Source organism: Leguminivora glycinivorella, chromosome 8, assembly GCF_023078275.1.
Source record: "Leguminivora glycinivorella isolate SPB_JAAS2020 chromosome 8, LegGlyc_1.1, whole genome shotgun sequence".
Taxonomy (NCBI): Eukaryota; Metazoa; Arthropoda; class Insecta; order Lepidoptera; family Tortricidae; genus Leguminivora; species Leguminivora glycinivorella.
Genome location: NC_062978.1, coordinates 9,927,045 through 9,950,873, shown reverse-complemented (window position 1 = coordinate 9,950,873; position 23,829 = coordinate 9,927,045).

Here is a 23,829-nt window from a genome sequence, read left to right as displayed (position 1 = left end):
AGACATTCTTCAGGATTCCAATTCAACTTAAACCTCCTTGCGGCTAGATGGATTTGCGCGATATCCTTTTACGAGTGATTTATACTGTCTTTATATTGAGATTCTATCTTATTTTAATCGGCGATATAAGAAAGGATAAAGGGTACGGTGCCTGACTATTGCCTGTTTTGAGGATGAAGTAGCCACCTACACTGAAACATGAAGTCACATAGATGACATATGTAAATAAATAATGAATCTACGGTTGTACTCACGTTATTATATAAACTCCGTGGACTCCGTTAGCCGTCGCGTGAACTCCTATATGCCTGATACTGGGGACGCTATTGCTATGTCTTGTATGGGAACCCTGCATTTTATGATTAAGCACTGAGACTTGGTACAGTTGTTCATTGGGTGGCCCTGAGTAGATAAAGATCGGGAGGCATCGAGAGCCCCCCCTAATTTAGGAGGGAGGAGGGGGGGAAGGCTGGCGCCTCCGCGCTTCCTTTGAAACCATATTTCTCTAAAACTATACAAAATAGGGCACACGATATATCATTTTCGGATAAATGAAGGACGAGGAATTCATTTTTGGAACAAAAAAAATGTATTTTAGAACAAAAATACAAAATAAAATGGGAAAATCTGAAAACGAGATTTTTTTTTATACATATTATTGCACATTTTATGAAAACTGTAATGGTTTTTTCTAAATAAAAAATATTATTTAATAGCTACATTTATTGAGTTTTAGAAAATGTATAATTTGTTATAGAAATATATTATACGACGAGTGATAAAAAATAATTTACATCGCCCGATAGGGTGATATGAATGCTCATTTCAATAAGTTTTGTCAATGATTTCAGGTAAAATCACTATTTTTAACACACGAAACCCGTAATCATTGTAGTTTATGGCTATTTTAGTGATTAATGTACATAAATATAAAAAAATACAAAAAAAAAAAAAAAAAATTATGTGATAACTTTTTCATAACATTATCCCATTTTGTTCTTTCTATACAATATATATCTAAAAGCAATAAATATGAATGAAAAGCCACATTTATGTTGTTTATAAAAATATATAGTTTGTTATATAAATATATTACGAAACGCGAGGTAAAAAAATAATGAAAGTGACGTGGCAGGGCGATCTTGATGTACGGTACGGGTCAGCTTGTATGATTCGATGAGGTGAGGTAAAGGTACTCAAAGCTCTCAAAAAGTGTAGTTATTTAGAGTACTCCAAATTAAACAACATACTCCTATATAGTCTGAATTTAACTATTTATGTTACATTGTTGTATTACTGGCTAATCAATATTTCAAATTTGTATTTCTTTTTACACAATATGTATTCCAACTGATGTTCTATGTCACTTCAATCAATAAAGTCAATAAACAATATACGTTATCAGCACGAATGCTTATATTTAATTGAGTTTACACGTTTAAAACTGCAAATTCTTCATTTAAAAGTGAATCGGCGTGTTTTAGCTATGTGCGCGTGTGTAATTTATGAAAATCCGTGAAAAATAATAGTTCACAAATTTTCAATTTGAACATTTGTTGTTGTTTTGACGTTCGAAACAGCTGTGATTATGTCAAGCAGTAATTCTCTCGGTGCGATTAAACCACTAGTCAACAGAGATGGTTATTCGTCGTGGAAATTCAAAATCCGTATGTATCTCATACACGAGGAACTTTGGGAGACCATTGCTGGATACCCACCAGGTAACGATACCTCAGCTGAAAAGAAGCTGCGAAACGACCAAAAAGCATTGTCGAAAATATGCCTAACTGTAGACGGCATGGCCATCACGCACGTAAGGTCATGCAAAACAGCAAAGGAGGCATGGGACGCGCTGGCATCCGCTTACGAAGACAAAGGCTTAGGACGACGCGTAAGTCTTGAACGGAAGCTATACAGGTACTGCCTTGATGATTTTGACTCCAATATAGAGATGTACATAAATGCTGTAATGTCAACTGTACAAGATTTAGCTGATATAGGCAAAACTATAGAAGATGCTTCAATTGCTGCAATTCTTCTAGGAGGTTTAAGTCCTCAGTATGCACCTTTAGTAATGGCTTTGGAAAACTCCAATATAAACATTACCGTAGACCTGATTAAGACGAAGTTATTGAATGAACTGAACAAGCCTAACTTAGATAAGCCTGATTCTGCTCTTCAAACCAGAATGAACCAGACCAAACGTTCTCAATCAAGACAAAAGAAGCCCGTAGTATGCTATGATTGCATGGAACCAGGACATAAGCGGCCAGATTGTCCAAATAAGAAGGATAAGAAGAGAAAAACCGTTAATCACAGGAATTCTCTATGCGCGCTGAATGTCATTGACAGTTTTGAAGATGGCAAGTTCTATATAGACTCGGGAGCTTCGGCGCATATGTCGTCAAGAGTTGATTGGATGGAAAACGTGAGAGGTTCTTCAACTGGGACTGTGACAATTGCAAATGGAGAAAATTTGCCCAGCGAAGGCGTTGGTGATATTTCTATTACCAGTTGCGGTCACAATACTGATGTAAAGAAGATTACGGATGTAGTTCACGTGCCGAACTTGAAATCTAATCTTATTTCAGTAAAGAAGGCTGTTGATAAAGGTTTTAGTGTAGTTTTTGATAAAACTGGTTGTAATTTTTATGATTCTGATGCTTTTTCTTGTAAAGGTGATGTAATTTTACATGGTTCTGTTTGTGGTGGACTGTATTCTTTAGATTGTACCGTCAACCCACCTCGCCAATTATCCGCATTTGAAGCAAACTCCGATGTTTCTAGCTTCAAGCTTTGGCATAGACGTTTAGGTCACCTATGCCGCATCGGAATGGATCAACTCAAGAAAGGTCACGCTGTCGGCGTCGACTACACGGCGGTAGACAAAGAACCCTGCATCCCTTGCATTGAAGGTAAGCAAAGTCGCAAACCCTTTTAAAAGCGTATCGCATAAGAGATCAACTTCAGTTTTAGAGCTTATTCATTCAGACGTCTGTGGTCCTCTGCCTGAAACCTCATTTCAAGGCAACAAATATATTTTATTTTTTATAGACGATTTTTCTCGTATGACCTTTGCGTACTTTATTTCTTCAAAAGCTGAAGTAAAGAAAATGTTTTGTATTTTCCAGTCTGCTGTGGAGCGGCAAACGGGAAACAAAATCAAGACGCTGAAAAGTGACAACGGGACGGAGTATGTTAATAATGAATTTTCAAGCTATTTACAAGGCCAAGGAATTCATCATCAAACAACAGCTCCGTATAGCCCCCAAATGAACTCAATCTCTGAAAGGACGAATCGTTCTATTATGGAGAAAGTCAGATCTATGCTCTCTGAAAGCTCTCTTTCTCCGGCCTATTGGCAAGATGCTGCAGAGGCAGCTGTGTATCTCAAGAACAGATCGCCTCACCGTGCTCTAGATGGCAAGACGGCGTACGAGATGTGGTATGGTAAGAAACCAAATTTGTCTCATCTACGAGTATTTGGATGTCGAGCTTTTATTCATGTCCCCGCATGTCATCGGAAGAAACTGGATATGAAAGCATCCGAACACATTTTCGTAGGATATTCAGATGATCCACGATGTTATTACTTTAGGGACTTTAGATATCCCAGAAGGATAGTGAAAAGCAGAGACGTGATTTTCTTCGAAAATCAATTTCAAGATTTGAAAGGTAAGTCTGGTAGTGATTCACCTGAACCAGCACTTATACCTCTTCTCTTAAGTTCAGAAGCGAACTCATCAAATAGTTCATCAGTCACCTCTGATAAACATGTTCAACCCGATATTACGCATGTATCAGACCCCGTGTACAACACTAGTACCGGAGCTGAGCAGGTTGATCCTGTTGCTGCACCTTCATCAGCTGAAGAACAATCTGATACGGAAATTGCAGAAGGTACGCGTTATAATTTGAGACCAAGAATACCTAAACCTGAAGCCAACTGCGTATGTATGCAATCTTTATCCCATAATCAAATGGATGAGCCTACATCTTATATACAGGCTATGAATGCAGAAGATAGTTATATGTGGCATCAAGCTATGCAAGATGAATATAAATCTTTGCATGAGAAGAATACTTGGGTTCTCGTTGACAGGCCAGATAAGAAGGTCATACCTTGCAAGTGGGTATACAAGCTGAAGAAAAATGCGGAGGGTGACGTAATTAAGTATAAAGCCAGGCTCGTAGCCAAAGGCTATAATCAAACATATGGCGTTGATTATTCTGAGACATTCTCTCCAGTCGTTCGGAATTCTTCTCTGCGAATGCTGTTCGCGCTAGCTGCAGAACAAGGTATGAAGATGCATCATTTAGATGTGGATACAGCGTTTTTAAACGGCGATTTGGAGGAGGAGGTGTACATGAGTCAGCCGGAAGGATTTGCTAAACCTGGGCAAGAAAGTAAAGTGTGCTTGCTAAAGCGTTCGCTTTACGGCCTTAAACAAGCGTCGAGGGCTTGGTTTAAGAAATTAAGCGAAATTTTACTTCGTATAGGTTTTAATCAAACTCCTTCTGAATCCTGCATTTACACTAAAAGGTTTGGTACCGAGGTTATAATACTCGCATTCCATGTCGATGACATTGTCATTTTCTATAAAGAAGATATAACTTTAGACAACGTCATAACTGACTTAAAGGAATATTTTAGCTTGAAAGTGCTAGGCCCGTTAAGTTACTATTTAGGTTTAAATGTAAATAGTAAACCTAATGAGATTAAAATATCTCAAGGAACTTACATCAAGGATTTGCTGCGAAAGTTCAATATGTCGGATTGCAAGTCTGTGCCTACGCCATTAGAAATGAAAAAATTGCTGCCCTGTGAAGATGGTAATGTAAACAAATCTTCTATTTATCCATATCAGCAATTGATTGGCTCGTTAATGTTTTTGGCAGTAAATACCAGACCAGATATCGCTTACGCGACGTCGTATTTGAGTCAATTCAATACGAAATATGATAAAAGTCATTGGACTGCCGCAAAACGAGTGTTACAGTATCTGAAAGGTACTATCGAATTGGGTATTACTTACAGGAAAGGAGGTGGAAATCTACACGGCTATGCAGATGCAGATTGGGCCAACTGTCCTGTAGATCGTCGTTCTTATACTGGATTTTACTTCTCAATGTCCGGCGGAGCTATTTCGTGGCAAAGTAAGAAGCAATCCAGCACTGCCCTTTCATCAAGTGAAGCTGAATTCTTATGTTTGACGAGTGCGGCGAAGGATGCTGTGTTTCTGAGACGGTTGATGTTTGAAGTCACAGGTGAGTTGACTACTATACCGATTTATAATGACTCACAGTCTGCCCAAACGTTGGCTCTGAATCCAGTCCATCACAATAGAACCAAGCATATTGACACGCGTTTTTATTTTATACGCGATTTATTGAATGACAAAATTATTAATGTCATTTATACTCCTACTTCGGAGATGTGGGCTGATGTTCTCACTAAGCCTTTAGCGCGTATAAAGCATCAGGGTTGTGTAAAAGGGATAGGTTTAACTTTGTAATTTTTATTTTGATTACGGCGGAGTATGTTGTATTACTGGCTAATCAATATTTCAAATTTGTATTTCTTTTTACACAATATGTATTCCAACTGATGTTCTATGTCACTTCAATCAATAAAGTCAATAAACAATATACATGAAATGATCGATTGATATGATAGGTCAGATATATACATCTGATCCTAATACATCTTGTGAAATAGTAGTTATCTATATGATTTGCATAATTTATGGATAATTCTTACTTGACATATTTATTATTCCAGATCTGTGTCCTGTACTTTGGTTAACGAGTGCCGAAAATAGTTATAACCCAAAAAAGACCGCCAAATTAACAGCATTTCACCGACAAAAGCTGATGCCTTACACCATTTTTGTAAGGGTTATAGGTATATCAAGGTGTCCATGTATGGGGTCAACTAGACCCAATTCAAAATTTGCCATTATTTGCTACTTGTGGCTGGACGAAAGTCTGTAACAATTGGGATTTGGGAGCCTACTTGCCCGCAACGTTGCCTGTTGCTACAGTGTAATAACAAAATATGTTATTACTGTTGAGGAGCAGCGCCACGGTATGAGGTGTCCAAATGATAGACACGAGTAGTAGGTAAAGTAATGAATCCAATCAATCCCCTTTATTGTGTAAAGGTGTGCCTATATATACATGTTTGGGTTGTCGCTTACCAAGCAATATGCATTATGTCGCAGTAAACTATTGTGTTACTGCTAAACATAGAAAGTGGCTAATATGCCATTACAACAGAAACATGCCTCGAAATTGTCGGATGCAGGTGTAAAAAACAGTGCCGCGTAAGGTGCAACCGTAAAAAAAGACTTTTTAAATTAAATGTTCGGAGCCGATGTGCTTATGCAGTGGATGTTGTGATATTATACATAATTAAATTCAGACTATTCATGTTATTTTATTTGAATAACTCAAAATAGCTACACTTTTTGAGAGCCTTGAGTACTAGCCCCGATACACATTTTTTGGTCTAGTCAGATTATTTTTTGAGGTTCTCCTTTGTACAAAAGCAATGTCTTAGTTCAAAAATCATTAATGTTTAATGCTAATACGAATCTAGTTTATTTTTTATGGCACTATTGCGCAATAATTAACTATCATTGATACTGAAAGGAAGAATATGACGATTTTTATTTTATCTTTTATGGATGGGTAAAACCGATTTAAGGGGGCCCAAAGGAAGTAACTAAATTCTGCTAGTAAACTAAAAAATCTTCAAGCCTATGCATGCAGAACTGCTTTAGGAGAGGAGAACGTGATTAAGACATTTTTTTTGCAATATAAATCACATGCAATTTTATTTTACAATCAAAATAAACTATATTATAGGACTTTTACAATTTTCTGTACTGGGTCGTGATATACCTACATGTGTAAACGTTATTAGAATAAGTATATTTCTGTATTACTAGACGAACAGAACTCCACTGCATAGTGGGTACCTTTACCTCACCTCATCGAATAATGCAAGCTGACCCGTACATTAAAATTTTCATTTTCATTATTTTTTATCTTGCGTTTCGTAATATATTTATATAACAAACTATATATTTTTATAAACTGTATAAATATGGCTTTTTATTTATATTTATTGCTTTTAGATATATATTATGTAGAAAGAACAAAATAGGATAATGTTAAAAAAAATATCACATTTTTATTATTTTTAAAAAATTTTGTATTTTAAGTACATTAATCACTAAAATAGCCATAAACTGCAATGATTACGGCTTTTGTGTGTTAAAAATAGTGATTATACCTGAAATAATTGACAAAACTTATTGAAATGAGCATTCAAATCACCCTATCGGGCGATGTAAATTATTTTTTATCACTCGTCCTATAATATATTTCTATAACAAATTATACATTTTCTAAAACTAGATAAATGTAGCTATTTAATAATATTTTTTATTTTAAAATAACTATTACGGTTTTTATAAAAAATGCAATAATATGTATAAAAAAAAATCTCGTTTTAAGATTTTCCCATTTTATTTTGTATTTTTGTTCTAAAGTACATATTTTTTGTTCCAAAAATGAATTCCTCGTCCTTCGTTTATCCGGAAAAGATATATCGCATGCCCTATTTTGTATAGTTTTAGAGAAATATGGTTTCAAAGGAAGCGCGGCGGCGCCAGCCTTCCCCCTCTTTTCCCTCCTAAATTAAGGGGGGCTCTCAATGCCTCCCGATCTTTATCTACTCAGGGCCACCCAAGGAACAACCTGTGCCAAGTCTCAGTGCTTAATCATAAAATGCAGGGTGTTGTGCAATAGCGTCCCCAGTATGAAGAGGGGCCTCCGAATTGGCCCGAAACATGTCGTAGCAATAGCGATATAATAACGTGAGTACAACCGTAGATTCATTAATTATTTGAATATGTCTCACGAAAGTTTAACGTGTATGACATATGTAGATACATACTCGTATTACGGGAATATGTTAGAAATTCATATACTGTGTCAGCAAAAAGGACCAAAGGGTTACGCCTATTGACGTTTAGTGTCCACTAAAATGTTCAAATAACTTTTTAATTGCATTACCTATTTAGGTAATTATTAGGGTGGAGCGAAAAAACACTTTTCTGGAATTAGCAAACCTAATAGTTATCAATCAATGCCCCTTACTCTATGAAGCCTTTTTGCAAATTTTCAGCTTTTTAAATCAACATCTTCTGCCTCCGCATTAGGGTTGAAATTTTTAAAATCTCATACAAACCTAAAAATTCAACTTTCAGATAAAAAAAAAAATTCGGCAGTATTATGTTTAGTATATGGTATTGATACATATAATTATGAGAAACTACAAAAAGTTGCAAAAATAGCGTCAAGAATCGCCAAAGTTTGTCTAGTTTCAGTACATTCGCCAAAATAGCCGCTAAAATACTGAAAATTGGCGATTTTTAACGCTATTTTCGCAATTTTTGGTAGTTTCTTGTAATAATATGTATCAATAATGTATACTGAACATAATACTGCCGAAAAACATTTTTTATCTAAAAGTTGAATTTTCAGGTTTGTATGAGATTTTAAAAATTTCAATCCTAATGCGGAGGCAGAAGACGTTGATTTAAAAAGCTGAAAATTTGCACAAAGGTTTCATAGACTAAGTGGCATTGATTGATAACTATTAGGTTTGCTAATTCCAGAAAAGTGTTTTTTCGCTCCACCCTAGTAATTATGTCGCCTTTGACTTTGATAAATAAATGAACGCACGTTGCGTAAGTTGCGTTGGTTATATAAGATCAACCATTAAGTAAAACTTGGCAACAATGTAATAGATAATAACAAATTTCTAACCAAAACTTCGTTGGTATCCTACGAGAGCACGTAGCTAGCGCCAGACTGGCAAGTCTCGTATCATGAAACCCGCACGGTGGCGCCACTTGGCCCCAAACTTATTGAGTTTTGACGCGGCGACCACCGCAAGGACAACTTGACGAAGTTTCAGCAACTTACTGTCGCTTATTAGAAAAACTTTTGTTCTATATAAGGAAACGCATTGAAACTATTAATTTATTTCAGTGGGACATTATTCTTTATTGTTAAGTATGTTTAGGACGAATGTAACTGATAAAAACTAATTCATTAGGTACGTGAAGGAAATAAATTTATCATTGTAACAGATTAATATACCCAATTCCATGTGACAGCAGGGTAATGTAAATTAATAATTATTTGTATGTTTATATATAAAATAAGCCCATCTCTTCAAATTGCATCATACATAAACAAACATACAATTAAGAGCGTTATAACATTTCGGCGTCGGGCGAAATTAGGTATTTTACCCGCCGCGCGAGCCCAATATGCCGACCCTTTCTAGCACGTCTTATCACTCGCTCGCACAACAATAATGGACAAAACAATCTTGATCCTTTCTATGGAATTTTGATAACAACCACAATCTACTATCTCGATATAAACTTTTGGTTTCTAATAAACATTATTTTGTACGAATATACGAGAATATAGCGCGAAATAATATCAATTATGTTAAAATTTATTTAAAAAATTAAAGTAATAATTATAAAAGTAGATCCCATCCCAAATATTTGCTTTTGTTATATGATAAGTATTAGAGTAAAGTATATATTAATATGATGATAAAATAAGACAAATACAATTCTAATTACTTCAAGGTGGTGCTCAGGGTCTGATGATGGAGCCAGATGGTGGTCACCAATACCAATGAACAATATGACTATACAACTTCGTGGTTTACATGTCATTCTAGCATTTTCACTTTCACATTTCAAGTGCATATACCACGAGTATAGGTTTTCGGGTGTGCTGATTTAAAAATTAATGACCGATTTGGAATCTGACATTGCTGACTGTCACTTTGACACAAAAGTCATCATGGGTGTCGTAAAATAGGTTTTAGGGGGTGCTGATTCCAAAATTAATGACCAATGTGGAATCTGACATTGCTGACTGTCACTTTGACACAAAAGTCGTCATGGGTGTCGTCAAATAGGTTTGCGGGGGTGCTGATTCCAAAATTAATGAACAATGTGGAATCTGACATTGCTGACTGTCACTTTGACACAAAAGTCGTCATGGGTGTCGTAAAATTGGTTTTAGGGGGTGCTGGTTCCAAAATTAATGACCAATGTGGAATCTGACATTGCTGACTGTCACTTTGACACAAAAGTCGTCATGGGTGTCGTCAAATAGGTTTGCGGGGGTGCTGATTCCAAAATTAATGAACAATGTGGAATCTGACATTGCTGACTGTCACTTTGACACAAAAGTCGTCATGGGTGTCGTAAAATAGGTTTTAGGGGGTGCTGATTCCAAAATTAATGACCAATGTGGAATCTGACATTGCTGACTGTCACTTTGACACAAAAGTCGTCATGGGTGTCGTCAAATAGGTTTGCGGGGGTGCTGATTCCAAAATTAATGAACAATGTGGAATCTGACATTGCTGACTGTCACTTTGACACAAAAGTCGTCATGGGTGTCGTAAAATTGGTTTTAGGGGGTGCTGATTCCAAAATTAATGACCAATGTGGAATCTGACATTGCTGACTGTCACTTTGACACAAAAGTCGTCATGGGTGTCGTCAAATAGGTTTGCGGGGGTGCTGATTCCAAAATTAATGAACAATGTGGAATCTGACATTGCTGACTGTCACTTTGACACAAAAGTCGTCATGGGTGTCGTAAAATTGGTTTTAGGGGGTGCTGATTCCAAAAATAATGACCAATGTGGAATCTAACATTGCTGACTGCCACTTTGACACAAAAGTCATCATGGGTGTCGTAAAATAGGTTTTAGGGGGTGCTGATTCCAAAAATAATGACCAATGTGGAATCTAACATTGCTGACTGTCACTTTGACACAAAAGTCATCACGGGTGTCATCAAATAGGTTTCCGGAGGTGCTGATTTGAAAATTAATGACCGATTTGGAATCTTGACATTGCTGACTGTCACTTTGACACAAAAGTCGTCATGGGTGTCGTCAAAAAGGTTTCCGGGGGTGCTGATTCCAAAATTAACGACTATTTTGGAATCTCACAGTGCTAATTGTCATTTTGACACAAAAGGAATCATGGGTGTAGTCAAATAGTTTTTAGGGGGTACTGATTCCAAAATTAATGAAATGATTTAAAAAGTAATGACCGATTTGGAACCTGACATTGCACAGTACCCCTGGAAACCTATTTGACGACACCCATAACGACTTTTATGTCAAAGTGACAGTCAGCAATGTCAGATTCCAAATTGATCATTAATATTGAGATCAGTACCCATGGAAACCTATTTGAAGACACCCATGATCACTTTTGTGTCAAAGTGACAGTCAACAGTGTCAGATTCCAAATTGGTCATTAGTTTTCAAACACCTCCGGATACCTATTTGACGACACCCATGACGACTTTTGTGTCAAAGTGACAGTCAGCAATGTCAGATTCCAAATTGGTCACTAATTTTGGAATCAGCACCCCTAAAACCTATTTTACGACACCCATGACGACTTTTGTGTCAAAGTGACAGTCAGAAATGTCAGATTGAACATTGGTCATTAATTTTGGAATCAGCACCCCCTAAAACCTATTTTACGACACCCATGACGACTTTTGTGTCAGAGTGACAGTCAGCAATGTCAGATTGAACATTGGTCATTAATTTTGGAATCAGCACCTCCTAAAACCTATTTTACGACACCCACAGCAATGTCAGATTCCACATTGGTCATTAATTTTGGAATCAGCACCCCCTAAAACCTATTTTACGACACCCATGACGACTTTTGTGTCAAAGTGACAGTCAGCAATGTCAGATTCCAAATTGGTCATTCATTTTGTAATCAGCACCCCCTAAAACCTATTTTACGACACCCATGACGACTTTTGTGTCAGAGTGACAGTCAGCAATGTCAGATTGAACATTGGTCATTAATTTTGGAATCAGCACCCCCTAAAACCTATTTTACGACACCCATGACGACTTTTGTGTCAAAGTGACAGTCAGCAATGTCAGATTCCACATTGGTCATTAATTTTGTGTCAAAGTGACAGTCAGCAATCTGAGGTACTACATATTCGTAATCTGAAAGTAATCAAGTCAATAATTTCAGTTATTTTGAATCGACTATGATTCCGAATTATTGGTAATAGTAATGATTGTATAGATGATTAGTGATTCCTTTACATGTAATGGTAATTTACCGTTTCACTTGATTACATTACAAGTAATCTGACACCCAGTAGTGTCAGATTACAAAGTAAAATCAAGTAATCGTGTAATCCGGAATCGATTACGATTTCCCCATCTCTGGGTTTAGTTATATGGTTCATTGGTACTGGTGACCACCATCTGGCTCCATCATCAGACCCTGAGTACCACCTCTTGTCAAAGGTCTTGTTGAGACGAACCCAACGAGCCTAAACACGAAGTCGTTTACTTACATGGTTCACTGGTACTGGTGACCACCTTCTGGCTCCATCATCAGATCCCGAGTACCATCTTGATGTGTCTTATCATCTTGACCGTATTGTAATTTTCACATTTTTATCATCACAACGTTGTAATACTTTAACATTCAAACATAACAAAGTATTACAAAAGCAAATATTTACGGATCTAGGATCAAATTCGTTGGTCGCTGTTTACACACACACAATGCGAGGATAGCCCGTGTAGAAACAAGGCGTCCGACCCACACAACAATAAATATTCTCGACGTTTGCGATGAAAACTCGGAGACCAAAGCGACATACGTCTTACCTGCTCGAGCTCCGGCGCGGCACTGAAATCGCAGGCGTCCGTCGCCGGTAAAATAGCTACAGGAAGGCTAGTTTTCAAAAAATTGGCAAAAAATCATGATAAAATATTATAACGACAAATGTATATCAGCAGTTTAAGCACATTGTGCAGATTATTTATATACTAATATAACTTCGATAACATGTAGATTTTCGGAGAAATGATCACTTGTTTCGATGTATTTTCAAGACAAAATTGAGTTCGTTTTACTTTCAATTTCTCAATTTCAAAGGATTAAATGATAAATATTGTTTAATGGGCCTTAAGTACAAGATATTTGGAACTTAAATTTACCTCACTTATGAGAGTGATCTTATCAAATTGTACATAATAAGAGCTCCGAATTCTGTGCTTCACGCGGTTTTTCCTAAACGAGCATCAGAAAAACAATCATTACTAATTGAAAAAGCTTTTTTTTTCATATGTTTTTTATTTAACCGACAGTTAATAAGATGTTCTAACTGAAACAAGTACTTTCACTGTCTTTTAGTATGAGTAAAGTGTACAATTTTGTCGATAAATATTGTGCATTTTACAATATATCGCCTTTTTTTGTCATAGCGCTCTTAAGCGGTCACTTACTTTACAGTTAGGTACTTAGGTGTCTGGAACTGCCCAAATAGTTCTCACTGGTGTATAGTTTACACATTAGTGAATGTACTTAAAGCTTTGGGCCCATTTATTACTTTGCTGACAATTATTTTAAGAAGGTTTCTGTTATCTATTTGAAATAACAAACATTCACAAGAGCAATATCTCTGGTTTACCGAGTGGTCTTTAGTCTTTACTGCGACGCGTGATTAAAACGTCAGTACAAAGGTTGGGCACTCGACAGAACGTGACTTCGAATAATATAGTTACGGGGGATTCCCTCGCCTGTCAAAGCTTGTTTGGTAGGCGCAAGCCTTGACCGATGTGCGATTCGACTCTGCAAGTAAGTATCCAAAAAAGTTAGGTACGGTTTCAATGAAATTATAAATAAATAAGTTTTTTAAAGCTCCTTCTCTAGTAATTCGACGACCGGTCTGGCTCAGTCGGTAGTGACCCTGCCTGCTAAGACGCGGTCCTGGGTTCGAATCCCGGTAAGGGCATTTATTTGTGTGATGAGCACTGATATTTGTTCCTGAGTCATGGATGTTTTCTATGTATATAAGTATGTATTTATCTATTTAAGTATGTATATCGTCGCTTAGCACCCATAGTACAAGCTTTGCTTAGTTTGGGGCTAAGTTGATCTGTGTAAGGTGTCCCCAATATTTATTATTATTTATTATTATTATTATTAATCTTACCACTAACGGTAACGGTTGATTCTGATTTGTTACATTAAGGGCCGGTTGCATCAAACCGTTTACCGTCTGTCACCGTTAAAGCATACGTTAAAAAAAATCTATGAGTAATTCGATAGACATCTGCTGCCTGACTATGATGTCTCTGTTAAATTTGGTTGATGCAACTGGCCCTAAGACTTCCGTGAGTTGGTAAGAAACGGCTGCCTATTTTACGAAAACATATTCAGAATTTTTGAGTTTAGAGAGCCGAGTGTGAATTAATTCAGTGCAGATTGATTTCCTTGTAGGTCTATAGGTACCAAATGATATCAAATGGTGTGAAAACCAGTCAACTAAACTTCACAGATACTTATAACTCATATTTTCGTAGAAAATCATAGAATTTGTAGAGGTACTTAAAATATGTAATATTTTTAAAAATATTCCTCTACTCGCCTTTCCCTTAAAACTTTAAAACCGCCTATAAAACGGTGAAACATTCAAACAATGAGGGAAATGGAAATGATCCCGATTAACATATCATTAGGAACTACCTCTGCACAGTCGAGATAAAAGGAAGCAATAATTTATTCATGCCCTGTTTGCTGATCCCGAGGAATTTTCCGTTCAATTGCTGCTAAATAAAATAAGCATTCTTGGATTACTGCAATTATTGGCCGTATTAAGACCAAACTGAGTAAAAAAGTAACCAAGTCAGCAAGACAACTTTTTAAAAACTATATCTTTAGCGATAAGACCGCCTCTTGTTTTACCTCTTAAGTTGTTGTTTATACTTGCTATGTTGTTTCGTGTATTGAGGTGTGCAATAAAGACTATTTGTATTGTATTGTATTGTATATTTCTGTGGCAAACAACATACAGAAGCAGTAGCTGTATCCGCGGCTGGATACTATTGAAGCGTGAACTCCAGAGGTGTTTTACATGTCCTCGTATCCTCGTTCAGCTCTGGCAACCTTGCTAGCTAGAACAGTATGATAAGGGTAGTGTTATTTGGCTAAAAAAGCAAAAAATGTACTATGTAGGTTAGTGCTAGCAGTGCATCAAGAATAATTTAGTGCAACTTCAAAGCAATAAAAGCTGAATAAAACCTAGGTTAAAGGCATTGTATTCTTGTCTTGATGCTGGTCTCTAGTAGGTACCTATGTGTGTTTATCCTGGTCTGTGGTTTATCCTTAGTAATTGAGTAATACAACTCACAATGTAAGTAGATCAAACAAAACCATAACAAAACAATTCACAATCCCTTATAAGTCAAATAATCGTTCCAAACCAAATTATTTATCAACTTACTAATCTGAGTGGATGAATCAGTTAATTCGGTACTCAATCCGGCAGCGTTGCACCATTTGTTATTCCCCAGAACGGAGAACAATGCTTTTATTAAAACCACAAATGATGGAGTATTTATATAATAAATTGCTACAGTGGATTGTTAAAAGATACGCGCTGTCAGAGGTCTTTGTGCTGTCACACAATAGGTACTTTGTGAGAGATTCGGTAAAAGGCTTTCGGCCTGCAAATTATTTTGCGGAAAAAAACAATGAAAGTTGTTATTAAACGTACTTAATGAGATTACGGGCAGTCGCTGCTTTGGACGAACAATTCACGGTTGTGAAGACAACCGTTATTTATATTTGTACGTGTCTGTACGCACACTTACAACACAAATAAAGTGCTTATGTATACGGTAGGGTATTTATTGTGTACACCATTGTTAATCTGGCCAAGAATTTACCCCCAATTGTTTTGACATTAGGAATTAATTTCACTGGCTTATACACAGGCATATAGTTACCGTTCATTGTGGCTTTTCTTTAAAGAACGATCCATACTTTATGTACTAAAAGTGGTCATTTTTATACAATTTTGCCAGGAATTCTAATACAGAGATCCTTATAGGCCATTTTTTCAAAGTTGTCCACCCCACTTTTTTTGGATTTGGAATTTTTTATTTGGTTTCCACTCAGAATCGCGAGCTCTTTCAATCCTAATAGGAGAAAAAAGTGTCCCAAGGTTTTTTTCCCATTCCGTTACAATTTTTTCATACATTTTGTATGGTGGTAACGGAATGGAAGGTTTAAAAAGTGTATGGAAATCTTGGAACATTTTTTTTTCTCCTATCAGGATCGAAAGACCTCGCCATTCTAAATATCAATCGCGTAAAAAATACCCATGTTACAAAAAACCGGCCAAGAGCGTGTCGGGCCACGCTCAGTGTAGGGTTCCGTAGTTTTCCGTATTTTTCTCAAAAACTACTGAACCTATCAAGTTCGAAACAATTTTCCTAGAAAGTCTTTATAAAGTTCTACTTTTGTGATTTTTTTCATATTTTTTAAACATATGGTTCAAAAGTTAGAGGGGGGGGGACGCACTTTTTTTCCTTTAGGAGCGATTATTTCCGAAAATATTAATATTATCAAAAAACGATCTTAGTAAACCCTTATTCATTTTTGAATACCTATCCAACAATATATCACACGTTGGGGTTGGAATGAAAAAAAATATCAGCCCCCACTTTACATGTAGGGGGGGTACCCTAATAAAACATTATTTTCCATTTTTTATTTTTGAACTTTGTTGGCGTGATTGATATACATATTGGTACCAAATTTCAGCTTTCTAATGCTTGCGGTTACTGAGATTATCCGCGGACGGACGGACGGACGGACAGACAGACATGGCGAAACTATAAGGGTTCCTAGTTGACTACGGAACCCTAAAAAGTGGGGTGGACAACTTTGAAAAAAATGTCCCTTATTAAACTTGCAGTAAAAATCCACAAAATGATACCTCCTTATAGTTAATTCTCACTTCCTTTGCTCTCATAATCGCTTACGAATGTTGCAACTCTAACAACCAAAGCTTAACCAAAACACCTTTAAGTCGAAAGCACATAAAACCTCGTTTTAGATATATTGGATTACCTTCGGCGATGTTAGTATGCTTCGGACCCTCATAAACGTCAAGCGCCACCGGATATGGGTCCGAATTGAGCGTCAAGCGTCATTCCGTATTACTGTCCAAATAAACACGCGTCTCTCTGGTGCGATAAAGTATAGATTGTAGAAACCCCTAGATGACGGGTATGTGACGCCATGATGGCACCACTTTAAATTACGACAATGTACTTAAGACTAATAGCCAGTTGCTCAACAAAAATGAATATAATTTTCATAAAGTATGAGAGAAAAAGCGGTACCACAGTATTGTTAGAATATCAAGCAGGGTAGACATATCTGTCTCTTTCACTATAGTTATGGCACAGTATAATAAAGAGTACTATCGTACAGTATGGCCACTCCCGCTCCCCGCTTAAAGTTACCGCCTGTCAAAAACGCGAACAGTCGACCTGTCATATCTTACTCATACAAGTATGGTACGCGTTCACCTACACGAGCTTAGAATGTGTGCTAGGAACGCGCTTCTTACATATATTTGATCGCCAGCGTCCGAGATGTGTTTATGGTATGTTTCGTGAGAGTGAACATGATAACATAAGATAATTTAGATGCGTAAAACCTTCCGTCTATATGTTTTTCTACGTCTATGCGATAATCCCGGCCGGTGTAAATCACCTAATTTATCATGGGAGTATAATCGTGGAAACGGTTCCATCATGCTTTGTTGTCCGGAGTTAACAAGTGTCCAGTCAGTTTACGTTACTGTGTAAAGGGATGGACTTAATTTAATATAGTCAGTTCTTTATTCATACTAAAATTAATGGTCAAAGCTTACCTTGCAAAGTCTGGCCGATTTTTAATCACACACCATAATGAAAAGTTACGTTAGATGTTTAAAAGTAGGTTTCCTACCATATTGCTGAATTTGTTAACCAAGTCATGATAGGTTGTTAGACACAACTTCGCTTTCTTAGCGTCTTTAGAAGTATTAGAAAAATTGCATGTCGTAAGCGACATTCTCGTGGAATGCCCCTGGTGCTCTGACTGGTTATTCGTATAAGTACGAGCAAAGAGGATCGAGTATTATTAACAGTTACTGTCAAAGTAAAATGTGTAATCACAGTGTATAGATTGCCATCTCTCGACACAGGCTTAAAACCTGCTTAAAACTTTTGAACCTCAGTTTTTGACAATTAGGCACATATTCTTAACTTGATATGTGTTAAAATGTCAAATATTAATATTAGCGCCATCTAGCCGAGCGTCCCCCAAAGTATCGCCATCTAGGTCACCGTACCTTTTTCTGTATGGTTTTGAGGTACGTTTTTTTCTTATACTTTATCTGTCTATACGGAGTTACATATGTCTTTGGTACGAGTAAATACTTGTGCTTGTATAAATATACAAGTAAAGTAGATACTTTACTTGTATATTTATACAAGTAAAGTAATGTCATCCTTAGGATGCCAAAGAAAACAATAAATATATGTAAACAAAGGTTAAATTTGTATTGAAATCGCAGCACAATGATTGTGGTTTAATAACCTAATGCGACCGATCATTTTGTGCTTCATAAATCACTCAAAAACTTGCTTACTGCATACACTATCGTAAATTATTCTCGCGTCGCATTATATCGTGCAAATGCATAGCAAGTACGAATACAGTAGATGACCAGAACACAAGAAGGTTTGAAAGGCAACGCATCTCCAAACCTTCTGATGCCGTAGCCGAATGGCATTTCTGCGACGCGAAATGAAAACGAAACGCCGCGAAATGTAGTCTGGCTCGTCGTGCCAATAGCAATAGAGATATTAGATATCTACGAGCGTTTCGTTTCGTGAGCGTTTGTGCTATTCGGCTACGAACCCTGTGATAAAGGTTTACATATGTTTGTGAACTCTCCAAGTCCTCTACAACCTATTTAACGATATATTACGAAGATATGATTCATCAAATTCTACTATCCAACTAGTATTCTCGCGTACGAATCCATATTATCTAATCGAATTTGACTTGTTAGGTGGACGGCGGACGACATTTGGAGGACCTTCAAACCTTCAAGAAAAGAGCGTACACCCGGGAGTCCATAGGCGGCAGTTATCGCTTACTATCAGGCGAATTCATGACCTGTCTGCTCGTTTGCATTAGGACGCATGAAACAAAAGATTGCAGTTCACTTCTGAAAGTTCTGAATGAAATCGTCCGAGGATGGAGTACTCGAAGAGAGATAATCTCCGCAATGGGCGGTCAACATCTCAATACGATGATGTTGATTAGGCTCTCGCAAACTGTTTACAACGAAATACAATTTTATACTTACAAGGATTATAAATTGAGAATTATTCAAGGTACAGGATTAGCCTACTGTATCACACAGCATTTCCGCGGAGTCAGTGCGTTTATATGTCTCCACGCGTGGCGCCCGCGGAACTGACGTGACAGGCATTACTGCTGCTCCCGACAATTTCTCTATTTTCACGAGAACAGACGAGAAACATAAATTTACGCTGTATGTGCTTGACAATTTGGAACATCAGTCTGTTCTGCTGTAAATTCATAACACGATTTTGAGATTCAAATTTTCCTCCGAAGTATGTGGTTGCGACAAACATCAAGTTTAGTGTGTCGACTAGGTTTGATCTGAATATGAAGCTTCCGAAGCTCCTGCATTTTATTGAATACTAGCTTTAAAGCTAAAAAAATAGTCTATGTCACTCTCCATCCCTTCAACTATCTCCACATAAAAATCACGTCAATACGTCGCTCCGTTTTGCCGTGAAAGACGGATAAACAAACAGACACACACACTTTCCCATTTATAATATTAATATAGTATGGATCTACTGAACGTCATGTCTCTAATAATAATTAAAATGTCCTCAAAACGATGTATTTAGCTTATAACTATAGAGACCCATATGGCTTACCCTTGAAGCAGTGTTCTGTTTTCTTTCAACCCCTTAATTGTCAAGACCAACATGAAACTGCTCACGCTCTACGCAATCTACATATAAATAGACTACAAATCTACCTATAACAGTACTAGAAACTGTGTGCATCAAGGAAATACAATGCGTGTGAGAAAATTTCCCTAGCACATATTACTTGCCTACTATTTTTTCGATTCAACCTTACTCCTAAGCGACTCAATTTGTCGGTTTGGCATGCGAAACATGAAACTCGCAGCATTTACGTCTCCGAACGAACCGTCACACCCACGTTACGAAGAAATCAGTCGCCTGACGTGTTGGGAAGGGGTACAGACTACACAGCACCACATTATGAATCTTTTACAGTTTTACTGGTTAAATACCACGATTTGTACAACGCAAGTGAGTCGCATCTTACACCAGTGCATCGTTTACTTAACCACCTAAGTTTAACCCTAAAACTTGTTTTCTATTTATTTATTGTTCCGAAAGCCAACAGCTGATAATTCCGAATGATGATAGCTTCGCTCGGTTCTATATTATTATATCACGACTTTAGATAAAAAAAAACTCTTACAAATACAAAAAAAAAACTTTATTTCTGGCCGGGATTCGAAACCCTGACACCTGCGATGTGCCTGCGAACATTAGACCGACCTCTTATGACTGAGCTACGCCCAGCCGATGCGCGGTCGGCGAAATTAACGACCATACTTTTCTTTTACTAACGCGAAAGAAAAACGCATGAAAACTCGAAAATTCGCGTTTTCTGGGATCTAAGCTACCTCCGCCCCCTCTACCGTTCACCCCCGAAAACCCCACATAACAAATTTCAGCGAATTCGTTAGAGCGGTTTCCGAGATCGTAAATAAATGTACAATAATTGCTCGTTTAAAAGAATAAAATATAAAAGAAAATGATAACTGAGCCTAATACGTCACACTGCTAGGCACAGGTCTCCTCTAAAGCATGAGAGCGTGCGGGCTATAGCCCCCACAGTACCTAACTTGAATTTCTTGGCAGATGTATGCAGGCTTCCTCGCTATGCTTTCCTTCTTCACTTCTTCTATTCACTGAAAAGCTAATGATAAATTTCAAATTATATTTAATACATAAATTCCGAAAAACACATTGGTACGAGCCAGGATTTCAACCCTCGGCCTCCAGATTGAAAGTCGCGTTTCATATCCACTCGACCGCCACTGCTTCTGATTTTTGATAAATATTTTAAAAATACACCAGTGCTGTCAATGTAACCGTTAGCCCAGCAAGCGGGTGCAATCCCAGACTAAATTACTACGGGAGCTCATATGTGTGGCGGCTTAGAGTTGGCTAGAATTCTCCGTCTAGTAGTTGTGGTGGTCTGTGGGAAAAGGTTATTCAGGATTCCGACTGTGTTTTGTTAAATTTTCCGGAGAGGAAGTGACGGAAATACGAGTACAATGTGTCAAACGGAAAATATTACAATGTGACAAAATTCTATCTGTAAATAAATCATTGAACATGTTTTCGGTTTTCAATAGGTAATCAACATAGCTAGAAAGATATTTTAAACGATTTGGCTGTGTTTACTGGTATGTTTACCTTTTGAAATATTTTTTCTAGCTTCAACTTTAATTCTTTATTCAAGTCTCAGAAGCTCTGCAGGTTCTGATATTATACCGTGGTTCAGGTGACACGAACAGGATATAACTACCTCAGTTATCATTGTATTATTTCATGAGTAACGGTAACTATTTAAATTTATTGCACATTTATTCAATAATAACAATTTAAAATTAAGTTAGAATAATATAAACTCTTCTGAAACGTGACTTAATCTCAAACACCTATCTCACTAGAAAATAGTCTAAATAATGGAGAGAGGTAATTTTTCCCAGCTGCCCTGACTTAAATTGCATTTGTTATCTGCCATCTGTCCGGCCACTTGAAACCTTATCTGCAAGGGTGAAAAGCCACGATCATTTTCAAATACACATAAATTAAGGTCCTTTCTTCTCCTATTTACAATAAGAAACCACTTTACTTTCAAGCTTTCAACTTATGGGGTAATAGAGAAAAATGAGAATATGGGGTAATACAGAAATGTATCTGTTTTAGTACGAGTATATACCGAAATATTAACTCGTACTCTCATTAGAGAGAGTTAACAATTAACATACAACAAAGACATTTTTTGAATTACTTTTTGCATTTTGCTGCATGGTTGTTTCAAAGTTGCCGTTTTAAAAAATCTGTTTCATCCATCTTTAAATCTAGGACAACCGTTTCAGGAATATATACCATCTTTGCTTATGGATGCGGTTTTCACGGGCGGTACTGCCATATCATTGCAGCATAACATGCCTTAAATGCCAACAATACGGGCATCACCATCATATTCACATCAAAAACAAACCACTGTATAGTTACATTCGTATAGACTGCAGTCTCAAGGATACTGTCGCAATATCACGGTCAATTTTCACTTTAAATAGTATCTAAAGTAATTTTAGCAAAAACTATATACTTATTTATGGACGTTCCACGTCGACAAAAATATTACTTACACTCGTCACACTGTCACTTAGTTATAATCCAAAATTACTTTCATAGTAAAAGATCGTAACACAGCATATTTTTTGTGAAACATTGGTCTTTTAGGCAAAAGTTAAAAGCTACTTATTCCAATAGAAATCCAATAGAGTGAAATAATATATGCGAATTATGTCACTCCCGTGTCACATTAGTTTTAACATTTTTAACGTTTTAACAGATGAAGTGAAATAACTATTTAGATTGGTATATCGGGTAGGAAGGTACCTACTTCTATAATTGACCGAGCTATCACGAAAGTCTCCATATCGTTTGGACAGATATTATTTGGTTTTTCAAGGTATTCTCGTTTGCAGGTCAATAGGACCCAAGGCTTAGAAGTAGGTTTTAGGCATTTTAATTAATGGCGATATCAGCATTTCTGGTACCTACCTTATATAAATACGTCTCTTCAAATGCATGATCTGCTACTATTTATTACAAGGAAACTGTTGACCCTATAGGTCGAATATTAAACTTTGTAAATGGTTCGTTATAAGCGTACCTATCTAAAATTCATTACAGCATCTTGACTATAGGTATGCCACATCCATTGTCCCACACATACAAGCTTGTATCCACATTCTCCATTCTCTCAAATGAAATGTAAATAAATATTTAGGTCGCGTTCCGGCGCAGCGACGTCACTCGCTGTTTGAGCGCCCGAGGCTGCCATGCCAGTTTAATTACGAACAGTTTTCATACCATTATGCGAAACGAACGTTCATGGGCCCTGCGTCAGCCGTTCACATGTTACGTCCTCGGAAACATTTTAAGATGTGCCGAAACTGTGATGTTTTATCGTGTGTTTGTAGCGTACTTTGTGTGGATAAGACAATTTACTAGTGTTTTCTTCCTGCATTACTTATACTTGTATTTTTACGAGTGCCTACGAAATAATAACTATTAATTTCCACCAAAATTAACAAAGCGTGTACGCGAGCGAACCGAAAATTTCTTATGTTAACAGAGCACAGTTATTACGGGAATGATATTAAAATTCCGTTTGTCCGTAACAAATTGAGGAAACTGAAAGGGCTTCTCTAATGAGATAATAACATTTCCGTGCCCAGTCTAGCCAAAGTGACAATCGTGGACGCTATTATGTGGCCATAGGGTTTCTGATTTCTCGACCTATTAGAAGTCTCGAGTTTCGAGAAATCTCGAGCCCAAAGTCTCGAGTCTTCTCGAGTCTCGAGTCTTTTTTTACAAATGGTAAAATTTTGATAAAAGAATAAACAACAATATGATTAGTAGTTTTTATTGCACCACACTATTATAAAAAATGCGTAAGAGCAATAAAAATC